Below are 23,338 nucleotides of genomic sequence, written 5' to 3'. Positions count from 1 at the left end.
GAGAGCATTTGGATGATCCAGAGGAGTTTTGGGAGAATGTCCTATGGTCTGATGAAACCAAACTGGAATTGTTTGGTAGAAACACAACTTGTCGTGTTTGGAGGAAAAAGAATACTGAGTTGTATCCATCAAACACCATACCTACTGTAAAGCATGGTGGTGGAAACATCATTTTTTGGGGCTGTTTCTCTGCAAAGGGGCCAGGACGACTGATCCGGGTATATGAAAGAATGAATGGGGCCATGTATCGTGAGATTTTAGTGCAAACCTCCTTCCATCAGCAAGGGCATTGAAGATGAAACGTGGCTGGGTCTTTCAACATGACAATGATCCAAAGCACACCGCCAGGGCAACGAAGGAGTGGCTTCGTAAGAAGCATTTCAAGGTCCTGGAGTGGCCTAGCCAGTCTCCAGATCTCAACCCTATAGAAAACCTTTGGAGGGAGTTGAAAGTCCGTGTTGCCAAGCGAAAAGCCAAAAACATCACTGCTCTAGAGGAGATCTGCATGGAGGAATGGGCCAACATACCAACAACAGTGTGTGGCAACCTTGTGAAGACTTACAGAAAACGTTTGACCTCTGTCGTTGCCAACAAAGGATATATCACAAAGTATTTAGATGAAATTTTGTTTCTGACCAAATACTTATTTTCCACCATAATATGCAAATAAAATGAAAAAAAAACAGACAATGTGATTTTCTGGATTTTTTTTTCTCAGTTTGTCTCCCATAGTTGAGGTCTACCTATGATGTAAATTACAGACGCCTCTCATCTTTTTAAGTGGTGGAACTTGCACTATTGCTGACTGACTAAATACTTTTTTTCCCCACTGTATGAGTTTTGTGACAAAGTCACTGGTAAAGTACTGGAAGGGTGATATGTGTCACTATGCTTAATGGCATCAGTGATTTAAAGCCAGAGTATTTTTCTCCAGCACACTAAAGTGTTGTTAGGCTTAAACTAAAGTTGCATAAATGGGCTGATTTTATGTGGACAATCAGAGCGGATGAGAGAATGTTCACCTTATCTCCACCGGCATAGCCGACATCACATGTCCTGACAGGACCTGTGTGATGTCACAATTATGTGATCAGTCACATGATGGAGGCGTCACATGGTTTGGGCTTAAATGGCTGAACTCCAGGGGCAGTCTGGGTTGGTTAGTACCTGGAGAGGAAGCTTCCAGGACAGTGTTTGTGCACGTGTTGCCTGTTAAAAAACATTGCTGACTCTGAGTGGACTGACTCCCACTGATGCAAGGACAGCACTTAGTGCTACTGTTTTGTTTTGCTGTTGTTTCCCACAGGACCGGGTTTATTCTATGCTTAAACCTTGGTTTATGCTGTATCCAATATACCAAGTGCATCCTTAAAGCCACAGCGTTCCCATCACTATCTCCATGTGCAGCTGAGTGAGCCGATCTACCACAGGTGGTGTTAGACGTGCAGGTAGCATCGTGTGACGGCCACAAGCCAGCATATATGTTGGGCAAGATGGAGGACCTGCTCAATCATCTGCTACAGGCACAGCAGCAACAACTACAACACCAGCAACAATTACAGCAGCAACAGATGCTGCAACAAGAGACCAGTAAACTGCTTTTACAACAAATGCAGCACCAGCAGCAGACTGACTTGCTTGCAGAGACGGTTCGTGGAAGGCCGGCAGCTCCTCTCCCAAGTATAGGTGATGACACGTATGTTCGAAAAGCGGTAAGAAGAGCTATGCAAAAAAATGACCCTGGGTGATGATGTAGAGGCACTTTTGACTGTGTTCGAGCGGGTGGCGGAGCGTGAGAAGCTACCACCAGAGCAGTGGGCAGAGGTGCTGGCCTCCTATTTGATTCAATTGGTGAGCCCCACAAGGCCTATTATGATTTGGCATTACAGGATGCGCAGGAGTATGCCAAGTTAAAAACTGAAATTTTGGAGCACGCAGGAGTGACTATATCAGTGAGAGCAAAAAGAGTTCACCACTGGGCATATCATGGGGATAAACCGCCTCGATCCAAAATGCTTGATCTGCTGCATCTTGTGCAAAAGTGGTTGCATCCAGAATCCTCCACTCCAGCACAGATGGTCAAGCGAGTTGTCATGAACAGATCTGGGTTGATGAGGGAGATCCGCGAAATGCGAATGAACTAGTGGGCCTAGTGGAATGGTACTAGGTGGTCGAGAGGTCCCTAAGGAAGCCAGGGGGTGTTGCATCGCCATACTGTGGTACCCAGTGGGAACCTGAGCCCCAAAAGAGGGGTAGTATAGCCACCACTTGGGGGAGTCCTAGACCCCAAGGGATCGCTGAGGGGTTGTCAAAGGCCATGGGTAAAGACTTGCTTTGCTGGAGATGCCACGGTCTGGGACATATAGCCGCCTCTTGTCTCTTGTCCTCTGAAGAGATGGACTGAAGCCTCGGGAGGCGATGCTCCTACTATGCCTATGCCGCCTGTAGTGTGGACTATCAGCCCGGTGAGGGACAGCAGGCATGTACCATGACAATAAATGGAGTACTGCTGTCAGGACTCTTGGACTCAAGGAGCTTGGTGACCCTGATAAAGGCCACACTCCCCCACCATTTGATCCCAGGGAAACATGTGGGCATCTGCTTTATCCACGGGGACGACAAGGAATTTTGGAACTGCCCAAATGCAGGATTTGACTTTGCAATATGTGACTGTGATAAATGGGGTTGCCCAAGAGCCAGGGGCTGACACCAGGTTCCCGTACTTTGCAGTCAATGAGGAGTTGCTATATTGGGTCACTGAAGAGAGAGGGAAAGTATTAGAGCAGATGTTAGTCCCTGGACCCTATAAACATAGGGTACTAGATCTGGCCCATGCTCATGTCTTGGGGGGCATCTAGACGTAGATAAGACCCAAGAGTGAGTCCCTCAGAGGTTCTACTGGTCTGAGTGTCACAGGCACATTGTTAATTTCTGCCGGTCCTGCCCTACCTGTCAGCAAACTGCCCCCGTATCTCACTTCCACAGTCCCCTAGTTCTGTTGTGCATAATAGACGTCCAATTTGACCAGATGGCCATGAACTTGGTCAGGACCTTAGTTAAGTCCACCAGGGGTCATCAATTCATCCTGGTAGTAATGGATTATGCTACACGGTACCCAGAGGCGGTGCCACTGAGAAACTCCTCTGCCCGGAGTGTAGCACGGGAGCTAGTCTCTCCTGGAAAGGCTTGTTGAAGGAGATCCTGACAGAGCAAGGGACACTATTCATGTCCAAGGTGATGAAGGAGTTGTGTAAGGCCCTTCAGATTACCCAACTTAAGATGTCAGTGTACCATCTGCAGACAGATGGCCTGGTGGAGAGGTTCAATAAGACCTTAAAATCCATGTTAAAGAAGGTCATGGAGAAGGACGGCCGAAATTGGGATTGCCTCCTGCCATATCTACTGTTCTACCATCAGAGAAGTCCCACAAGCCTCTATGGGGTTCTTGCCGTTCGAACTCCTATACCAATGGCACCCTCGGGGTCTTCTGGACATTGCAAAGGATACCTGTGAAGCAGAAGTAACACCCCACCAAAGCGTTATTGAACATGTGGCCCAGATGCAGGACAGGATCATGAGTGTGATGCCGACTGTGAAGGAGAGTCTCCTCCAAGCACAACAGGCCCAGGCAAGGGTCTACAATCGGTCGGCAAGACTAATACAGTGCAGCCCTCTGGACCAGGTGCTTGTGTTGATCCCCACCGTTGAAAGTAAATTCCTGGCCAAGTGGCAAGGGCCATACAAGGTGGTTGAGAAGTTGAGTGACGTCAACTATAAGGTCGACCAACCAAGGAGAAGAAAGCCATACCAAGTGTACCACATCAAGCTGCTGAAGATGTGGCAAGACAGGGATCTGGTAGAAGCAACATGCTTAGGGACCCATCCTGAAGCCAAGGTTGAGGATGTCACAGTGGCAGAGACACTGTCGTTGGCCCAGAAACAACAGTGCCATGATCTGCTTCAGCAGAACAGAGAACTGTTTTCGGAGTTACCAGAATGTATGCAGATTGTGGAACATGAAATCCTGACTGAAACATATGTGAGGGTGAACCAAAGGCCAAATCGGATTCCCGAAGCTCGCCGCAAGGTGATCTCCAAGCAGGTGAAGAGAATGTTGAGCCTGGGTGCCATCGAGGAGTCAAAGAGCGGCTTGTCCAGCCCTATTATCCTGATGCCGAAGCTGGATGGGGAGTGGTGCTTCTGCAATGATTACAGGAAGCTCAATGAGGTGTCCAAGTTCGACTTGTATCTGATGCCCCGGGTCAGAAAGCTTATTGAGAGGCTAAGGTCAGCCAGATACATCACCACCCTGGACCTAACAAAAGGGTACTGGCAAATTCTCTTGTCTACAAGGGCCAAGGAGAAGATGGCCTTCTCTACACCTGACGGGTGCTTTCAGCATACCCAGATGCCTTTCGGACAAGGAGCCCCAGCTACCTTCCTGAGGGCTATGGACCACATACTAGCCTCTCACAAGAAGTATACCGCCGCTTACTTGGATGACATCATGATATTCAGCACGGATTGGGGAAGTCACCTGCAGAAGGTACAGGAGGTTCTGAATGCACTGAGGAAAGCAGGATTTACTATACACCCAAAGAAGTGCACCCTCTGGAAAGAAGAGGTAACGTACTTGGACTATATCGTTGGAAGGGGCGAGACAAAGCCACAAATATACAGTGAAGGCAATCCAAAAATGGCCGCAGCTGATTTCCAAAAAGCAGATTAGGGCGTTTCTGGGAATTGTGGGCTATTATCGGCGATTTATCTCTAATTTTCGCCATGATAGCCGTATCTCTGAGGGATCTTCTCACGGGCACAAGAACGTTGGTGGTCATCTGAAGCAGAGATGACATCCTAGGAGTTGAAGCTCGTCCTGTGCAGACAGTCGGTCTTGGTCGTACCGAATTTCACTAAGGTGTTTGTGCTCCAGACGGACGCCTCTGACGTCGGGGTGAGAACCGTGTTGTCCCAGGAGATAGATGAGGATGATCATCCAGTCCTATAACTAAATAGGAAGCTCTACTCCTTTAAGAAAAACTATGTCATAAAAGAGTGCTTGGCCATCAAATGGGCGATTTCTGCTAGGCCGTAAGCTCAGGCTCGTGTCAGATCATGCGCCCCTGAGATGGATGAGGGAAAGGAAGGGGAAGAATGCCTGGGTGACTACATGACTTTTAGCACTCCAGGATTTTAATTTTCATGTGGAGCTCAGACCAGGGAAGTAGCAAGGGAACGCAGATGCCCTGTCCATAGTCCCCTGCTTAGCCAGTGAAGGTGCCAAAACCCCCGGCTTTGGGCAAAGGGAAGCGGACATGTGACAAAGTCACCGATAAAGTACTGGAGACGTGATATATGTCTCTACGCTTAATGGCATCAGTGATATAAAGCCAGAGTATTTTCCTCCAGCACATTAAAAAGTTGCGAGGGCTAAACTAAAGTTGTATAAATAGCCTGGTTTTATGTGGACATTCATAGAGCGGGTGGGAGAATATCCACCTTATCTCCAATGGCAGAGCCGACATCACATGTCCTGACTGGACCTGTGTAATGTCACACTCATGTGATTAGTCACATTATGGAGGAGTCACATGGTCTGGGCATAAATGGCTGAAATCCATTGGCAGTCTGGGTTGGTGAGAGACTCCAGGACAGTGTTTGTGCACGTGGTGCCTGTTAAAGGACATTGCTGACTCTGAATGGGCTGACCCCCACTGAAGCAAGGACTGCATACAGTGCTACCGTTTTGTTTTGCTATTTTTTCCCAGAGGGCCATGTTTATTTCATGCTTAAACCTTGGTTTATGCTGTATCCACTACCTCCGTTACATAGAATCATAGAATCGTAGAGTTGGAAGGGACCTCCTGGGCCATCTGGTCCAGCCCCCTGCTCAAAGCAGGATTCGCTAAATCATCCCAGACAGATGTATGTCCAGCCTCTGTTTGAAGACTTCCATTGAAGGACAACTCACCACTTCTCGTGGCAGCCTGTTCCACTCATTGATCACTCTAACTGTCAAAAAGTATTTTCAGATATCTAATCTCTGTGTCTCCTCCCATTCAGTTTCATCCCATTGCTTCTAGTCTTTCCTTGCGCAAATCAGAATAAAGATGATCCTTCTACAATGTGACAGCCCTTGAGATATTTGTAGACAGCTATTAAGTCTCCTCTCAGTCTTCTCTTTTGCAAGCTAAACATTCCCAAATCCTGCAACCTTTCCTAATAAGACAGGGTTTGCAGACCCGTCACCATTCTGGTTGCTCTTTTCTGAACTTGTTCCAGTTTGTTGATGTCTTTTTAAAATGTGGCGCCCAAAACTGGACACAGTATTCCAGATGAGGTCTTACCAAAGAGGAGTAGAGGGCAATAATGACTTCATGTGATCTAGACTGTATGCTTCTGTTAATACATCCTAGAATTGCATTTGCCTTTTTTTCTGCTGCATCACACTGTTGACTCACATTCAGTCTGTGATCTATTAGTATACTCAAGTCTTTTTCACATGTGCTGTTGCTTAGCCCTATTTCTCCCATTCTGTATATGATTTTTTCATTTTTATTGCCCAGATGTAGTACTTTGCATTATTCCCTGTTAAAAACCATTCTGTTAGTTGCTGCCCACTTCTCCAGTTTATTTATATCTTTTTTAATCCTCTCTCTCTCTTCTCTAGTATTAGCTATCCCTCCTAGCTTTGTGTTATCAGAAAATTTAATCAGTTTACCCTCAATTCTTTCATCTAAATCATTGACAAAGATGTTGAACAATACGGGGCCCAGGACAGAGCCCTGTGGTACCCCACTTGAGACATTCTTCCAGCTCGATGTGCAGCCATTTACGACCACTCTTTGGGTCCGATCACTAAGCCAGTTATGAATCCACCTAACAGTTGCCTTGCCCATTCCATACCTAGTCATTTTTTTAATAAGGATTGTGTGAGATACTTTGTCAAATGCTTTGCTGAAGTCAAGATATACTATATCTACAGCCTTTCCCTAATTCACCCAATCCGTGATTCCATCATAGAAGAAAATTAAGTTAGTCTGACATGACTTATTAGTTACAAACCCATGCTGACTCTGTTTAATCACTTCATTCTTATCCAGGTACTTACATACATGTTGTTTAATAATTTGTTCAAAGATCTTTCCTGGTATAGAAGTCAGACTCACCGGCCTATAGTTGCCTGGGTCCACCTTCTTCCCCTTTTTGAAGATAGGAACAACATTTACTCTTCTCCAGTCTTCTGGGACTTCTCCTGTTCTCCAAGAATTTTCAAAGATTATGGAGAGGGGTTCAAAAATTTCTTCTGCTATCTCCTTCAGTTCTCTGGGGTGTAATTCATCTGGACCTGGAGACTTGAATTCATTTAGGTTAGCTAAGTGTTTCCTCACTATCTTTCTGTTTATAGATATCCTGGATTCTTCTATTTCCTTAATAGGACAGTGAAGAACAGTTGATGTTACATTTCCTTTCTGAGAGAAAACAGATGCAAAATAGGAATTTAAAAGTTTGGCCTTCTCAACATCCTGTCTTACCATTTCATCATTTTCATCCTGTAAAAATCCTATAGCATCTTTGACTTTTCTTTTACTATTGACATATCCCCAAAATCCTTTACTATTGCTTTTGATGTCTCTTGCAAGCCTCAATTCATTGTCAGCTTTAATAATCTGATTTGTGCCCTGCAGGTTCTGCAGACAGCATTATATTCTTCTTTACATATGCCTCCCTCTTTCCATTTTATAAACATTTCTTTCTTCCTGTTTAGCATGTGCTTAAGTTCTGTGTTCATCCATCCTGGTTTCCTTAAATGCTTCCTATTCTTCCCTCTTTTCGGAATTGTTAACAATTGTGCTTTGAGAATTTCATTTTTCGAGATTTCCCATCCTTACTGGACATTTTTGTCTTTAAGGATATCCAGCCATTGGATCCCTCAAATTCTCTTTCTGAATCCCTTAAAATCTGCCTTAAATCTGCCTTAAAATCTAACCTTGACGTCTGAGTCTTCACAGGTCTTCCTCCTCTAGTTATCCAAAATTCTAAAATAGCATGGTCGCTACCTCCTAGGGTCCCAGCCACTTTTACCTCCTCAACCATTTCCTCCCTGTTTATAAGGATTAGATCCAAGGTGGCAGATCCCCTTGTTTTCTCCCCTACCTTTGGAAGATAAAGTTGTCAGCAAGAGAGGATAAGAATTTACTTGACCTGTTAGTTTTGCCTGAGAGAGATTCCCAACAAATGTCTGGATAGTTGAAATCTCCAATGACAACTATGTCATATTTTTTGGAGAACTTGGCCATTTGATGCATAAAGAGTTTATCCATATCTTCAGCTTGCACAGGCAGCCTGTAGTAAATGCCTACAATGGTGTCCTTTCCATTGTTATGTTCTTGTATTCTTACCCAAACAGTTTCCACAGAACTCCCAGTCTCTGAAGCGTCAATCTCTGTGCAGATATACACGTTTCTAACACACAATGCGACACCTCCTCCTCGTTTATCAAGTCTGTTTCTGGCAAATAAGTTGTATCCTTCTAGCCTTGTATTCCAATCATGTGTATTGTCCCACCAAGTTTCAGTGATTCCAATGACATCATATTTATTTTCCTGTGTTAGTAGTTCCAGTTCTCCTTGTTTGTTGCCCATGCTTTGTGCATTAGTATAGAAACATGTTAGTTTGTGATTGGTTTCTCTTTCTCCAATATTTTTATTATTTAGATTCTTTTGTCTTTGTTCTTCCTTTCCACTTCTAATAGCAGAGTTCTCAATATCATTTGTCAGGTGTATGGCTTTTTCTCGCCTTTTGCTTCCCTTCCCACATTGTTCTAGTTTAAAGCTCTCCTGATGAGTGTAGCAAGGCGACTTCCAAATACATGTTTTCCAGTCTTCTTAAGGTGCACCCCATCTCTAGCAAGTAGTCCATCGTATAGGTAATTCACTCCGTGATCCAGAAATCCAAATCCTTACTGACGGCACCATCGACGTTCAGTTGTTCACCTGCAGAATCTTATTCCACCTCCTTGTTCCATGGCCATCCACTGGGAGGATGGAAGAGAAGACCACCTGCGCTCCCAGTTCTTTCACTTTCTTGCCTAAGTTTTCAAAGTCACTGCAGATAGTTTCCAAGTCGTTTCTTGCTGTGTCATTTGTCCTCACATGTATTAGCAGGAATGGGTAGTCATCTGTAGGTCTGAAGAGTCCTGATATCATGTCAGACACATCTTTAATTTTTGCATCTGGAAGACTGCACATTTCTCTTGAAGTTATATCCGGTCTGCAGATAGCGGCCTCTGTTCCTCTCAACAGGGAATCCCCATGACCACCACTCTCCGTTTCTTCTTCACAACATTTTTCTTTCTCCATCCAGGAGGATTCTGAAGGCGTACAAGGTTGCTGTTTGTGGGCAAAGTCTTATCCTGATGTATGTCTTCATCGTTCTCCTGAGTGAGAGCCTGGTACTGGTTCCTGAGCAGTATGGGTGCTGACTGCCTCCCGCTCCTCCTGCTTCTCTGGGTCACATGCTTCCATTCCTCAGTTTCTTCAGGTGCACTTCGAATTTCTTCTCTTTCTGTAACATGAAGAGATAATTCTGCTCTGTCTAAGAACTCTTCACCTTCCTTAATGATCTTTAACGTAGCTAACCTCTCTTCGAGATTTTGCAACTTTCCTCCAACAGGGACACAAGCTTGCATTTATGGCATGTGAAGTTTGGCTTTTCCACTGGTAAGTCTGTGATCATGTAGCAAGAAATGCAGCTCACAAAATGGCTCATGGCCTCTTCCATATTGTTATAGAGATTTCAAAACTATGCGCGGTTTACCGATTTCCTCTTTTCAGCTGCAACGGCCAAAATCCAGTGATCGTTGAGCTCGCGGAGACTCTTCACTTATCCCACAAGGCACTGGGAATATGCAAATGATCTCCTCAGGACTCTTCCCCTGGTTTACCGATTTCCTATTTTCAGCTGCAATGGCCAAAATCCAGTGATCGTTGAGCTCGCGGAGACTCTTCACTTATCCCAGAAGGCACTGGGAATAAGCAAATGATCTCAGGACTCTTCCCCTGGTTTACCTCCACTATCCATTATCCACTACCTCTGTGTGAAACCGAGTGAGCCGATCTACCAATTAAAAAGATGAGGGAGGCCTGTAATTGACATCATAGGTAGACCACAACTATGAGAGTCAAAATGAGAAAACAAATCCAGAAAATCACCTTGTCTGATTTGGCAAGATTTATTTTGCTAATTATTGTGGAAAATAAAAATTTGGTCACATAAAAACATGAAAGATTTCTGGCTCTCACAGACCTGTAGCTTCTTCATTAAGAGGCTTCTCTGTCCTCCACACATTACTAGTAATGGCACCTGTTTGAACGTGTTATCAGTATAAAAGACACCTGTCCACAACTTCAAACAGTCACACTCCAAACTCCACTATGGTGAAGACCAAAGAGTTTCAAAGGACAAAATAAACAAAATTATAGCCCTACACCAGGCTGGGAAGACTGAATCTGCAATAGGCAAGCAGCTTGGTATGATTACAGGCCTCTCTCATTTTTTTAAGTGGAGAACTTGCACAATTGGTGGCTGACTAAATACGTTTTTTCCCCACTGTATATCAGTATAATGTCAGCACGATCCTCATCCAGAGCGGGTCCATCCTGGGATACAAGCAGCGGGTATTCCGCAGTGGACTCACTAATGTGAAACTACCCTAAAGGTGGTATCCAGGGATTTTGTTAAAGGGAATCTGTCACTGATTTTATGGTATCTTAACTAAGGGTAACAACCTAGTGACAGATCCCAAAAGCAAAATGCTGGCTCACTCATTTGTACCAAAATCTTGTATAGGAAGCTACAGCACAATGATGAGTTCTGAATATTCATGTATTCCTGACATACTCTGACCTCACTGCTAATTCAGTTTAAAAAAAAACAAACCTGTTAAATCAGGGGCTGGGTTTAGAGCAAACCTGGAGCTCACAAACATCAGGATTCATCTTTCAATGCTGACAGTAACTTATTTTCCTAATGAGGTATATATAAAGTCTGGCCCTCGAGGTCGGCCGGCACAGACAGAGCTACAAGCCCAGGGAAGACAGATTGTGCCTACACTTTGACCGGGAGGCCCTGGAGGATGAGACCCACTTCCTGCTAAACTGCACCAAATACTCAGCAGTGAGGGACACTCACCTCAGGAGGCTATCCGATCTCTTCCCGGATTTCAACTGCATGAAGGAGGAAGAAAAAAACCTATATCCTGCTGGGGGAAGAAGAAAGCGCGGTGGAGATAGCAGCACAGTATGTGAGCGCATGCCATATGCTGTGAGAAAGACAACCATGATATGCCATGGACTTCCTTAGCCCCCACCCTGTGCCCAACTGTCGTTACTACAGTTCTCACCCATTATCCCCACAGTCCTTGCTCCCTACTGTACACATGCTTTGGCAAAACTAATGTTTATTTGGTCCTGTAAATAAAGCTTTTTTGAATTGAATTGATATATTACAAATATGTTTAACATCCCTGTCCTTACATTATATAAAATATAACAAGTAATAAAACCGTTTACGGTAGCTATAGTGTGGGCCCCTAGAGTTAATTCCCCTGGTGGACCCTAGGCACCACAGTCCAACCCTGGTTATATTACTTTGGACCACTAATTAAAAAATCCTAAGGATATAACTTTGGTACATTTCCATTTACTTCTGAAGATATTGTACAGTCCATGAAAAAAATGAAGTGGTGCCAATATTGGTGAGCAGGGCTGTACAGGTTGGATAGCCATAAAAGTACTGACTTTCTGTGATCTAGGAAGACTTTGCTGTCTGGGCAAATACTACAAATGAATCTACCAAGGACAAAGCTTCTTTCCAGGTTAGGTCTGAATGTGAATCAGTATTGTGAGAGGTGACTGTGTAAACCAGATAAAGGACTATTAAATCTACGACAGTACAACATAGGTTAAACCACTGATGCTATGTCAGCTTCCATTAATAAAGTGAAAGGCATTAAATGAAGTTCAGTAACCATATATAAAACACATTTTATACCTTGGAATTGATAGTTGTGTCTTGTGAAGCTGGTCTTTGTGCATTCCTCCATCCCAGCCAAACAGAAATGAATGACACAGTCAACAACTGCAATGCAAAAATAGACAATGAATATTAATTATTTCAGTAATATTATTTACTAGCCTGGGCATAGTAACTAACTACGGTTAAACTTATAACAAATTATAATGATTATTTTTATATATATATATATATATATATATATATATATATATATATATATATATATATACAGTATATATAAAGCTGAGTGTAGAGCCCTGGAATACTACCACTAATATCCCACGTCATCCTGTCAGAGCCACCGGACTACTACCACTAATATCCCACATCATCCCGACAAAACCACGGGTCTACTACCCCTAATATCCCACATCATCACATCAGCCATAGCCACCGGACAACTACCACTAATATCCCAAATCATCCCGTCACAATCAACGGACTACTACCACTAATATCCCACTTCATCTCGTCAGAGCTACTGGACTACTAACCCTAATATCCCACATGACTCCGTCAGAGCCACCGGACTACTACCCCTAATATCCCACATCATCCCGTCAGCCAGAGCCACCGGACTACTACCCCTAATATCCCAAATCATCCCATCAGCCAGAGCCACCAAACTACTACCTCTAATATCCCACATCATCCCGTCAGCTTGGGGTCAGAACCAGAGTGCTGAGTGGAACGGTCCTAACTTCCATACCGGGTCTCCCTTTAAGAGATGCCTGGTGTCAGAAACAAGTGCGCTGAGTGGATTTGCCCTGACTTCCATACCAATGATCCCTTTAATAGATGCCTGGGGTGAGAATCAGAGCGCTGAGGGATTTACCCTAACTTCCATACCGGAGATCCCTTTAAGAGAGGACTGGGGTCAGTACCAAAGCGCAGTTTGGATTTGCCCTCACTTCCACACCGGGTATCCTTTTAAGAGGAGCCTGTGGTCAGAATCAGATTGCAGTGTGGATTTGCCCTCACTTCCATACCTGGGATCTCTTTAAGAGAGACTGGGATCAGAACCAGAGCGCTGAGTGGATTTGCCCTGACTTGCATACCAATGATCCCTTTAATAGAATCTTGGGGTCAGAATCAGAGCGCTGAGGGATTTGCCCTAACTTCCATACAGGAGATCTCTTTAAGAGAGCCTGGGGTCAGTACCAGAGCATTTGAAGGCAATTACCCTGAATTCCATACCGGGGATTCCTTTAAGAGATCCTGGTGTCAGAACCAGAACGCTGAGTGGAATTGCCCTAACTTCCATAACAGGGATGCCTTTAAGAGAGGCCTGGGGTCAGAACCAAAGCACTGGATGGATTTGCCCTGACTTCCATACCAATGATCCCTTTAATAGAAGTCTGGGGTCAGAATCACAGCGCTGATGGATTTGCCCTCACTTCCGTACCAGAGATGCCTTTAAGAGGGGCCTGGGGTCAGAACCAGAGCGCTTAGTAGTGGAATTGCCCTAACTTCCATACCAATGTTCCCTTTAAGTGACCCTGCAGTCAGAACCACAGAGCTGAGTGAAACGGTCCTATCTTCCATACCGGGGTTCCCTTTAAGAGAGGCCTGGTGTCAAAACCAAAGCGCTGGATGGATTTGCCCTCACTTCCATACCGGAGATCCCATTAAGAGGGAAGATGTGCCTATGGGATGGAGGATGTGTGATGGGTATAAGGGGCATGGGTGGGGGGTGATTCATTTCCGTCATGTGCTCTCTGCTCCTTTCTGGGGGGCAGACAATGACTGGGAGATTATGTTCCCGGGGATGTTAGATTTCTCCCACGCGGTCAGTGTCTGCAGAGGTGTTGTGGAGTGGAAAAACTGTTGCTCATAGCAACCAATCACAGTTCAGCTTCTTTTAAACAGCTCTGGTGAAATGAAAGATGCTTAGTGATTGGTTGCAAGGAAAACTGTTGTTCATAGCAACCAATCACAGCTCAGCTTCTTTTGAACAGCTCTGGTGAAATGTAAGATGCTTCGTGATTGGTTGGTGATACACACATACATTCAATTTTTTTATATATATATATATATATATATATATATATATATATATATATATATATATTTATTTATATTACAAAGACCGGTCACTGCTTACATACAGTAAGGGTATGTGCAGACGATTCGGAAGTGGCAGCGCTTTGGACGCAGCACATGTTCGCTTTCTGGGCTTCTGCTGTAATTTTGATTAAACTAATTTTATCTGTGGCAGTTCTGCTAGTTCTCTCATTGATGAGCTCCTGCTATAAGTTAATTTATAAGCTTTGGGTAGATCCTCCCCCCACTATTGAATGCCAATCCGTCAATTAATGTTTGTGGTGGTGTAAGAAGTAGCTCATCATTGAGAAGACAGGCACAGCTGCAGCAGATAAAAGGGGTTTCATCAAAACCACAGCAAAGATCCCAGATGTCATCACACTGCTGGAATCTGGCTCCCTGTCCCTATACTTTGGGAAATAAAAATCAATAGGAAAGAACTGGATTTTTCTTCTTATTTGTAACCATTTCTAGACTTATCTGGAAAAATGCAATCACTTTGGATTAAAAATGTCACACAAAAATCCAGTTTAAGGACTCTTGCATATAGGCATATTACCGTACTTCTCTATTTATACCAGGCTTTAATCAGAATCCAATCCAGGCGTATAAGTCTGCTACTGCACCTCTATGTGCCTATCGATCAGAATATCTCTATTGAGAAAATCTCTTGTAATGCATATTTATCAATACAGTCTATTGGGTGCATTCTTAGACTGTCTAGTCTACAGTGGGTACAGAAAGTATTCAGACCCCTATACATTTTTCACTCTTTGTTTCATTGCAGCCATTTGGTAAATTCAAAAGAGTTCATCTTTTTCTCATTAATGTGCACTCTGAACTCCATCTTGACTGAAAAAAAAACCAAAATGTTGAAATTTTTGAAAATTTATTAAAAAAGAAAAACTGAAATATCACATTGTCATAAGTATTCAGACCCTTTGCTCAGACACTCATATTTAAGTCACATGCTGTCCATTTCCTTGTAATCCTCATTGAAATGGTTTTACTCCTTCATTGGAGTCCAGCTGTGTTTAATTAAACTGATAGGACTTGATTTGTAAAGGTACACACCTGTCTATATAAGACTTCTCAGCTCACAGTGCATGTCAGACCAAATGAGAATCATGTGGTCAAAGGAACTGGCTAAGGAGCTCAGAGACAGAATTGTGGCAAGGCACACATCTGGCCAAGGTTACAAAAGAATTTCTGCAGTTCTCAAGGTTCCTAAGAGCACAGTGGCCTCCATAATCCCTAAATGGAACAAGTTTGGGACCACCAGAAGTCTTCCTAGATCTGGCCGTCCAGCCAAACTGAGCAATCGTGGGAGAAGAGCCTTGGTGAGAGAGGTAAAGAAGAACCTCAAGATCACTGTGGCTGAGCTCCACAGATGCAGTAGGGAGAAGGGAGAAAGTTCTACAAAGTCAATTATCACTGCAGCCCTCCACCAGTTGGGCCTTTATGGCAGCGTGGCCCAATGGAAGCCTCTCCTCAATGCCAGACATATGAAAGGCCGCATAGAGTTTGCTAAAAAACATATGAAGGACTCCCAGACTATGAGAAATAAGATTCTCTGGTTTGATGAGACAAAGATAGAACTTTTGGTGACAATTCTAAGCGGTATGTGTGGAGAAAACCAGGCACTGCTCATGACCTGCCCAATACAATCCAAAGAGTGAAACATGGTGGTGGCAGCATCATGCTATGGGGGTGATTTTCAGCTGCAGGGAAAGGATGACTGGTTGCAACAGAAGGAAACATTAATGTGACCAAGTACAGAGATATCCTGGATGAAAACCTCTTCCAGAGTGCTCTGGACCTTGGACTTGGCTGAAGGTTCACCTTCCAACAAGACAATGACCCTAAGCATACAGCTAAAATAGAAAGGAGTGGCTTCAAAACAACTCTGTGACCATTCTTGACTGGTCCAGCCAGAGCCCTGACCTAAACCCAATTGAGCATCTCTGGAGAGACCTCAAAATGGCTGTCTGTCAACGTTCACCATCCAACCTGACGGAACTGGAGAGGATCTGCAAGGAAGAATGGCAGAGGATCCCCAAATCCAGGTGTGAAAAACTTATTGCACCATTCCCAAGAAGACTCATGGCTGTACTAGCTGAAAAGGGTGCTTCTACTCAATACTGAGCACAGGGTCTGAATACATATGACCATGTGATATTTCAGTTTTTCAAAAATTTCTACATTTCTGTTTAATTTTAGTCAACATGGGGTGCATAGTGCAGATTAATGAGAAAAAAAATGAACTTTTTGGAATTTACCAAATGGCTGCAATGAAACAAAGAGTGAAAAATTTAAAGGGGTCTGAATGCTTTCCGTACCCACTGTAAGTTTACACCATCTATTATTAGTTGACTAAATTTGAATTAAAAATCTGCAACAAAATTTTGGCAAACTTTTTGGTGTATAGTGTGGAAAGTTATGTCACGATCCCTTTCTGTCATACTATAGCTTTTCAGTGAAGCCATGCCCTTTTGTTGAACAAGATGCAGAAAAAGTCAAGAGCACATAATAAATATGATGCATGTCATGCAAACAGCAAACTGCACCAGAATTCTGGCACATTTAGCTAAATAAATCTCCCCCACTGAAACCAAGAAAGGCTGTACAGTTTGTTAAAATTACGGTTGAGAGAACCATCTAGCCAAGTGACATTCAAAACATTTATTTTTTTCTTCTCAAGACAGGGATACATTTCTAAAATATAAAGAATAATTTGCCTAAAGCCACATGGAGACATAAAATTATAATAAACAGTTTGACTGCAGTCTGATAATAAGTGCATGTGGAAACAAAAACAGCTCCCAAAATGCCTGTTTAAATAAAACTCTGCACATTTCATGGCATATTTAAAAAAAAAGTCTGCAAAATTGAGAACAAAGACTTTACAATATATTTATTAATTTATAGAAAGACAATAGCTTTGAAGAGGTCTATAAAAACAGGCACATTGTTTGGTTGTCCGGATATCAGGATTTTAAAGTGAATCTGACAGCAGGTTTTTGCTACCTCAACAGAGAGCAACCTGATGTAGGCAAAGAGAAGTTGAATCCAACAATGTGTCACTTAGTTTACTGAGTGCAGCCGTTCTGACACAATCAGAACTTTTAGATTAAGCAATGAAGCAGAGCTGAGAAAGCTAACCCCACCCACACCAGGCTCTCCATGTACAAAAGCAACACAGCCCAAGACATGTAGTCCCAGGACAACAAAGTACATATGTTAACGATTGAAAAATTACTGACCTTTATTATGAAAATATATAGATAAAATAAAATTAAAAATACAAGCAGGGATATCTAAATGTAGCAAACTGATAACAGACAAACCCTTGTATCACTGTATAAGCACTGATGAAGTGGTTTGAAAAATGCACCACCGTATATATTCAATAGATATATACCAACTGTAGTAAGTACTAAGAGAAGAAAATCAAAGCAGAAACATGGGTAAATCAAGATACAGTAAAGTTGAGGTGACGTGTCCGGGATGCTGTGCTGAGAGGACGTGTAGCAGGAGAGCTCCTTCCAGACACTGCAGATTACAAGGTTCCACAGCCTCATTTCCAGACAGATTGCCTTCAGCGATGGGCCCTAGGAGAGCAAGGACCCCGGAAAAACATGTAAGGCTTGCCTTGTAGGAGATGAAGTCTCAGAAAGCGATGGTAGTATTTCTACAGGAGACGCACTATGACCATACAGTCACATTTAAATTTGCACTAATTTTTTTCCCCAGGCCTGCTCAGCTAACAATGACAGTAAGAAGAGTGGATTAGTGATTTTGTTGTCTTCAAATTGTCCACTAGAGGTGACTAAAGCTCATAGCGATCTGGGGGGCAGATTTGTTGTCTTGGAAGCACTTCTGAAGGGTAAGCCAACCATTTTATGTAATATATATGCAACAAACATGGGTCAGATTCTTTTTCTACAAAAGGTTTTCTCCTTACTTCAGAGATTGCCTCCGGCAGCCCTAATAGTGGGTGGAGACCTTAAGATCCATTTTTCAGAGGTTTTTAATAAACACTCACTGGGGAGCAGCTTGCCTCCACAAAGCCTTGTCAATTTGGTGTTGGAATTTAGGAAATTAGTTAGAGACAACTCAATGTTTGATTTATGGAGAAATGATCATCCTAACGAGAGGGCCTACTCTTTTTTTCTTTCCGCCTCACAGTACACAAACAAGAATAGATTTTTTGGGGGGAAATATTTTTACTGTTACAATGCTGAAAAGGGTGGAGATGGGACAAATCACTTGGTCCGATCATGCCCCAATTCTGTTGGACCTGAAGTTTTCTCAGCCATTAACTCAGGCCTGCCACTGGCGCCTGAATGAGTTTCTTGTCAAGGATCTCAACATTAGGAAAGCTCTACTTGAGCATCTGCCTGACTTTTTCCACTTAAATGAGGGCTCGGTTTCCTCACCTTCAATGCTGTGGGAGTCACATAAGGCAGTAATGAGAGGTCATTGTATTAAAGAGAGTTCCAAATTAAAAAAAAATGCCAAACTTGAATATAATAATCTTTCTTTGCAACTCAAAAGAGAAGAACATAAACTAACTGCATCTCCTATGCAGGTTTTGAGGAGGGTGGTAGAGATTAGAAATAAGTTGAAAGCCCTACAGTGAAGGAAATAATTATTTGATCCCTTGCTGATTTTGTAAGCTTGCCCACTGACAAAGACATGAACAGTTTATGATTTTAAGGGTAGATTAATTTTAACATTGATAGAATATATAAATTAAAATCCAGAAAATCACATTGTATAAATTATCTAAACTTATCTGCATTTTACAGTGAGAAATAAGTATTTGATCCCCTACCAACCATTAAGAGTTCTGGCTCCTTCAGACCAGTTAGACGCTCATAATCACCTCGTTACCTGCATTAAAGACAGCTGTTTTATATAGTCACCTTTATAAAAGACTCCTGACCACAGACTCAATTAATCAGTCAGACTCTAACCTCTACAACATGGGCAAGACCAGAGAGCTTTCTAAGGCTGTCAGGGACAAGATCATAGACCTGCACAAAGCTGGAATGGGCTACAAAACTATCCATAAGGCACTGGATGAGGAGGAGGCAACTGTTGGTGCAATAGTAAGACAATGGAAGAAATACAAAATGACTGTCAATCGACATTGATCTGGGGCACCATGTGACATCTCACCTTGTGGGCTATCCTTGATCATGAGGAAGGTGAGAGGTCAGCCTAAAACTACATGGCGGAACTTGTTAATGATCTCAAGGCAGCTGGGACCACAATCACCAAGAAAACCATTGGTAACACATTACACCGTAAAGGTTTAAAATACTGCAGTGCCCGCAAGGTCCCCCTGCTTAAGTAGGCACATGTGCTGGCCCGTCTGAAGTTTACCAATGAACACCAGAATGATTCTGTGAGTGATTGGGAGAAGGTACTGGGGTCAGATGAGACAAAAATTGAGCTCTTTGGCATTAACTCAACTTGCTGTGTTTGGAGGAAGAGAAATACTGCCTATGACCCAAAGAACACTGTCCCCACTGTCAAGCATGGAGGTGGAAACATTATGTTTTGAGGGTGTTTCTCTGCTAAGGGAACAGGACTAGTTCACCGCATCAATGGGAGAATGAATGGAGCCATGTACCGTAAAATCCTGAGTGACAACCTCCTTCCCGCCGCCAGGACATTAAAAAAGGGTGTGGCTGGGTCTTTCAGCAAGACAATGACCCAAAACATGCAGCCAAGTCAACAAAGAAGTGGCTGAAAAAAAAAGCACATTAAAGTCATGGAGTGGCCTAGCCAGTCTCCAGACATTAATCTCATAGAAAACTTATGGAGGAAGTTGAAGCTTCGAGTTGTCAAGCGACAGCCTCAAAATCTTATTGATTTTGAGATGATCTGCAAAGAGGAGTGGACCAAAATTCCTCATGACATGTGTGCAAACCTCATCATCACCTACAAAAAAACATCTGACTGTTGTGCTTGCCAACAAGGGTTTTGCCACCAAGTATTAAAAATTGTTTGTCAGAGGAATCAAATATTTATTTCTCCCTGCAAAATGCAAATACATTTATATAATTTATACAATGTGATTTTCTGGATTTTATTTTTGATATTCTATCTCTCAATGTTAAAATTAACCCACCCTTAAAATTCATGTTCATGTCTTTGTCAGTGGGCAAACTTACAAAATCAGCAAGGGATCAAATTATTGTTTCCTTCACTGTATCTATGCAAAAGGTAACACTGCTGAGGCTTAAGGTTATAGCGACCCCCAGAGTCGGAATTTATCAGGGGTCTCAGCTGCCGGGGGTAGCTGAAACCCCAGAGAACATGATTCGGGTCTGTTTTTACTGACCCTGGTGTTGCGATCGCCGTTGTTAACGGTATAACAGCGACCGCAAAAAAAAAAGAAGTCCGATTTGCCATTTAATTTCTCTCTCCTCTGATGTGAACGCACATCATAGGAGAGAGAAATAGGGTTCCGCAATCACCCCCCCGATACCTCCAAAGTCCCTCCATGCCCCCGTAATGTCGCCCAGGCTGCCGGGGTCTTCTTGTGGGAGAAAAAGATGGGCGCCCGCCGAGTTCTGCCGGCCGGCACCTGGCAACAGTAGGAAATTTTTCCTATTGGTTCATTTTGATCACTGTGATAGACCATATCACAGTGATCAAAATAAAAAATGGTAAATAAAACCCCCTTTTATCACCCCCTTAGATAGGGAAAAATAATGATATAAAAAAAATGTATTTCCATTTTTCCATTAGGGTTGGGCTAAAGTGAATTGGCTAAAGTTAGGGTTAGGGCTAGGGTTATGGTTGGGATTACGGTTAGGGTTAGGATTAGGGGTGTGTTGGGGTTAGTTTTGTGGTTAGGGCTATGGTTAGGGTTGGGATTAGGTGTAGGAGTGTGTTGGGGTTAAGTTTGCGGTTAGAGTTATGGTTAGGGTTGGGATTAGGGTTAAGGGTGTGTTTGGGTTACGCTTTGAATTAGAATTGGGGGATTTCCACTGTTTAACAAAAAAGAAAAAAAATTTCCAGGGTGGAATGAAAAGGTTAAAAAATATATTTTATTCACTAGTTGCTTAAAACGGAAAAACATTTTCCAAATGGTTATCCAGGCAGATACAGCTCCATGTGAGGCAGATCTACGCGTTTCGACGTGAGTCTTTGTCAAGATCTGACTAAGTTAATTAAACTGCCTTTTTGTGTCTCCCCCTCTTTTCTCATCTCGAATGACACGAGTCAGGGAAGCCCTCTTTCTTCACTGCTATATGTAATGTGTATAGAGCCTCTAGCGGCAATGATACGTCAAAATCAATTTTATCTCAGGGGTGGAAATCAACAATAAGGTATTTATGATTTCATTATTTGCTGATGTTTTGCTGACCCACACTAAATTTTATATAACACTCCCCAACCTCTTGGTCACTTTGAGGGGTATGGATACTTTGAGGTTAATCTGTCCTCTTCCTATAGCAATTTATATAATTGTAACTATACGTCTCTTTTTGGAGAGTTTAATATGTTGTTGACTAAGTGGATGCCACTTTTGCTCTCACTGATTGGCCAAATAGCTTCAGTTAAGAGGACTCTCCTGCCTAATATATTTTAGTATTTTGAGACTCTCCCCGTTAAGGTTCCCCTTGGGGAACTTAGGTCTCTCCAAGCTGCTATAATGAAGTTAATACGAAACGAAAGACACCATAGAATATCCAAAATTGATATCACATCTCATAGATCACAAGGGGACTTTTCTGTTTTGGATGTTAAATACTATTGGGCAGCACAATGGTCCATCCATTGATTTCAATACATTGGAAGTTCTCTTGTTTGATGCTATAAAATCTAAATTTGCTATAACTAATAGAGAGTTCTTCCAGTTCATGCAGATTAAGCACATGGCGTCTTTACTATATGGCTCATTGGAGGTTTCTCAGCCAATGAAATTTGAAAGGCTTTGTAAGAGAGGCATCTAAAGGGTTATTATTAGATAGTTACAGGATCTTGGGGGCTCCTTGGACAGAACCCCCTTTGAAACATCCATATATGGTTAGATGGGAGTCTCTCCTGAGAAGGACGCTGTCTCCCCAGTGCTGGCAGAATATATGGAAAAATGCGGCCAAATACTCTATCTGCACCCTTTATAAGTAAAACCAATATAAAATGTTGATGTTTTGGTATCACACTCCGGAGCTCCTTCACAGACTAAACCACCAGCTCCCAAATATTTGCTGACATTGTTGCTCAGCACCGGGATCTCAGTTCCACATTTTCTGGTCTTTCCCTTCCACATTTTCTGGTCTTTCCCTGGGCTGGCTGGATTTTGGGAAAAGGTGAAAACCTTAATATAAAAAGTTTTTTTTTTTATGTGGAGGTTGAACTGGACCCTGCTATATACCTACTAAATGTTTCCCCTAGAGGGATGGGGAAGAATTCAACAAGACTGCTGTTACATCTATAGACAGCATCTAAATGTTTGATTGCCCTTCATTGGAGACAGACTACTTCCCCCTCTTATCAAAAGGTTTTGGATAGCATAGCCAACATCTGCAGGATGGAGCAAATGACAGCCTCACTGAATGCAAGTTTGGACAGATTTGAGACCGTCTGGGCTCCCTGGGACTATTTTAGGGCCCAAAACAACAGTTAGGAGCTTTCTTCTCCCCTTTCCTATGTGTATGTCTCATCTTATTTATTTAGGTTTGTGGTTTTATAAGAATTGTAATATGTGTATGGGGATGGAATAATATTTCTGTCTTTTTCTGTTCTATTGCACAATATGTTTTGATGCCACTAGGAGGAAACGTCTTTCAAGAGTTCATTCTAATCGTACGTCATTCTTTTTGATCGTCTAATTTGCAAGTCAAATTAAGATTGTTTTGTCTTATTTCTGATTGTAAAATTTTATACAGTTTTATAAAAATTACAGTTAATAAAAAAAATACAGTAACGTGCAAGTGCTTTACTGACTAGTGGAGGAATTCTGCTGCAGAATTAAGGTTGGATCATAGTACTACATGTAAAATGTGATCCAAACCAAGGATATAAAGACACTAGACATATATTGTTACATGTGACACATATTTGGGCGCTTTGACATGCTTTTGGACAGTCTCGCCTTAAGGGGGTTTTACACTAAGCGATATCGCTAGCAATATCGCTAAAACGTCACTGGTTTTGTGACGTTATAGCGATATTGCTAGCGATATCGCTATGT

At 42.7% G+C, this 23,338-nt stretch overlaps 1 long non-coding RNA gene across 1 annotated transcript in view; it reads right to left on the bottom strand.

Moving 5' to 3' along the window:
• The window catches only part of LOC141052456 (uncharacterized), a 55,129-nt gene that overhangs the window by 4,950 nt on the left and 26,841 nt on the right, over positions 1-23,338 (bottom strand). The window contains exon 3 of the long non-coding RNA XR_012220814.1: positions 12,055-12,141. This is a non-coding gene — a long non-coding RNA (uncharacterized lncRNA). The remainder of the gene's footprint in view (positions 1-12,054; positions 12,142-23,338) is intronic.

The sequence above is a fragment of the Dendrobates tinctorius genome, unplaced genomic scaffold, assembly GCF_039654945.1.
Source record: "Dendrobates tinctorius isolate UK_male_01 unplaced genomic scaffold, ASM3965494v1 ptg000160l, whole genome shotgun sequence".
Taxonomy (NCBI): Eukaryota; Metazoa; Chordata; class Amphibia; order Anura; family Dendrobatidae; genus Dendrobates; species Dendrobates tinctorius.
This window is presented reverse-complemented; position numbering and strand designations above follow the sequence as displayed.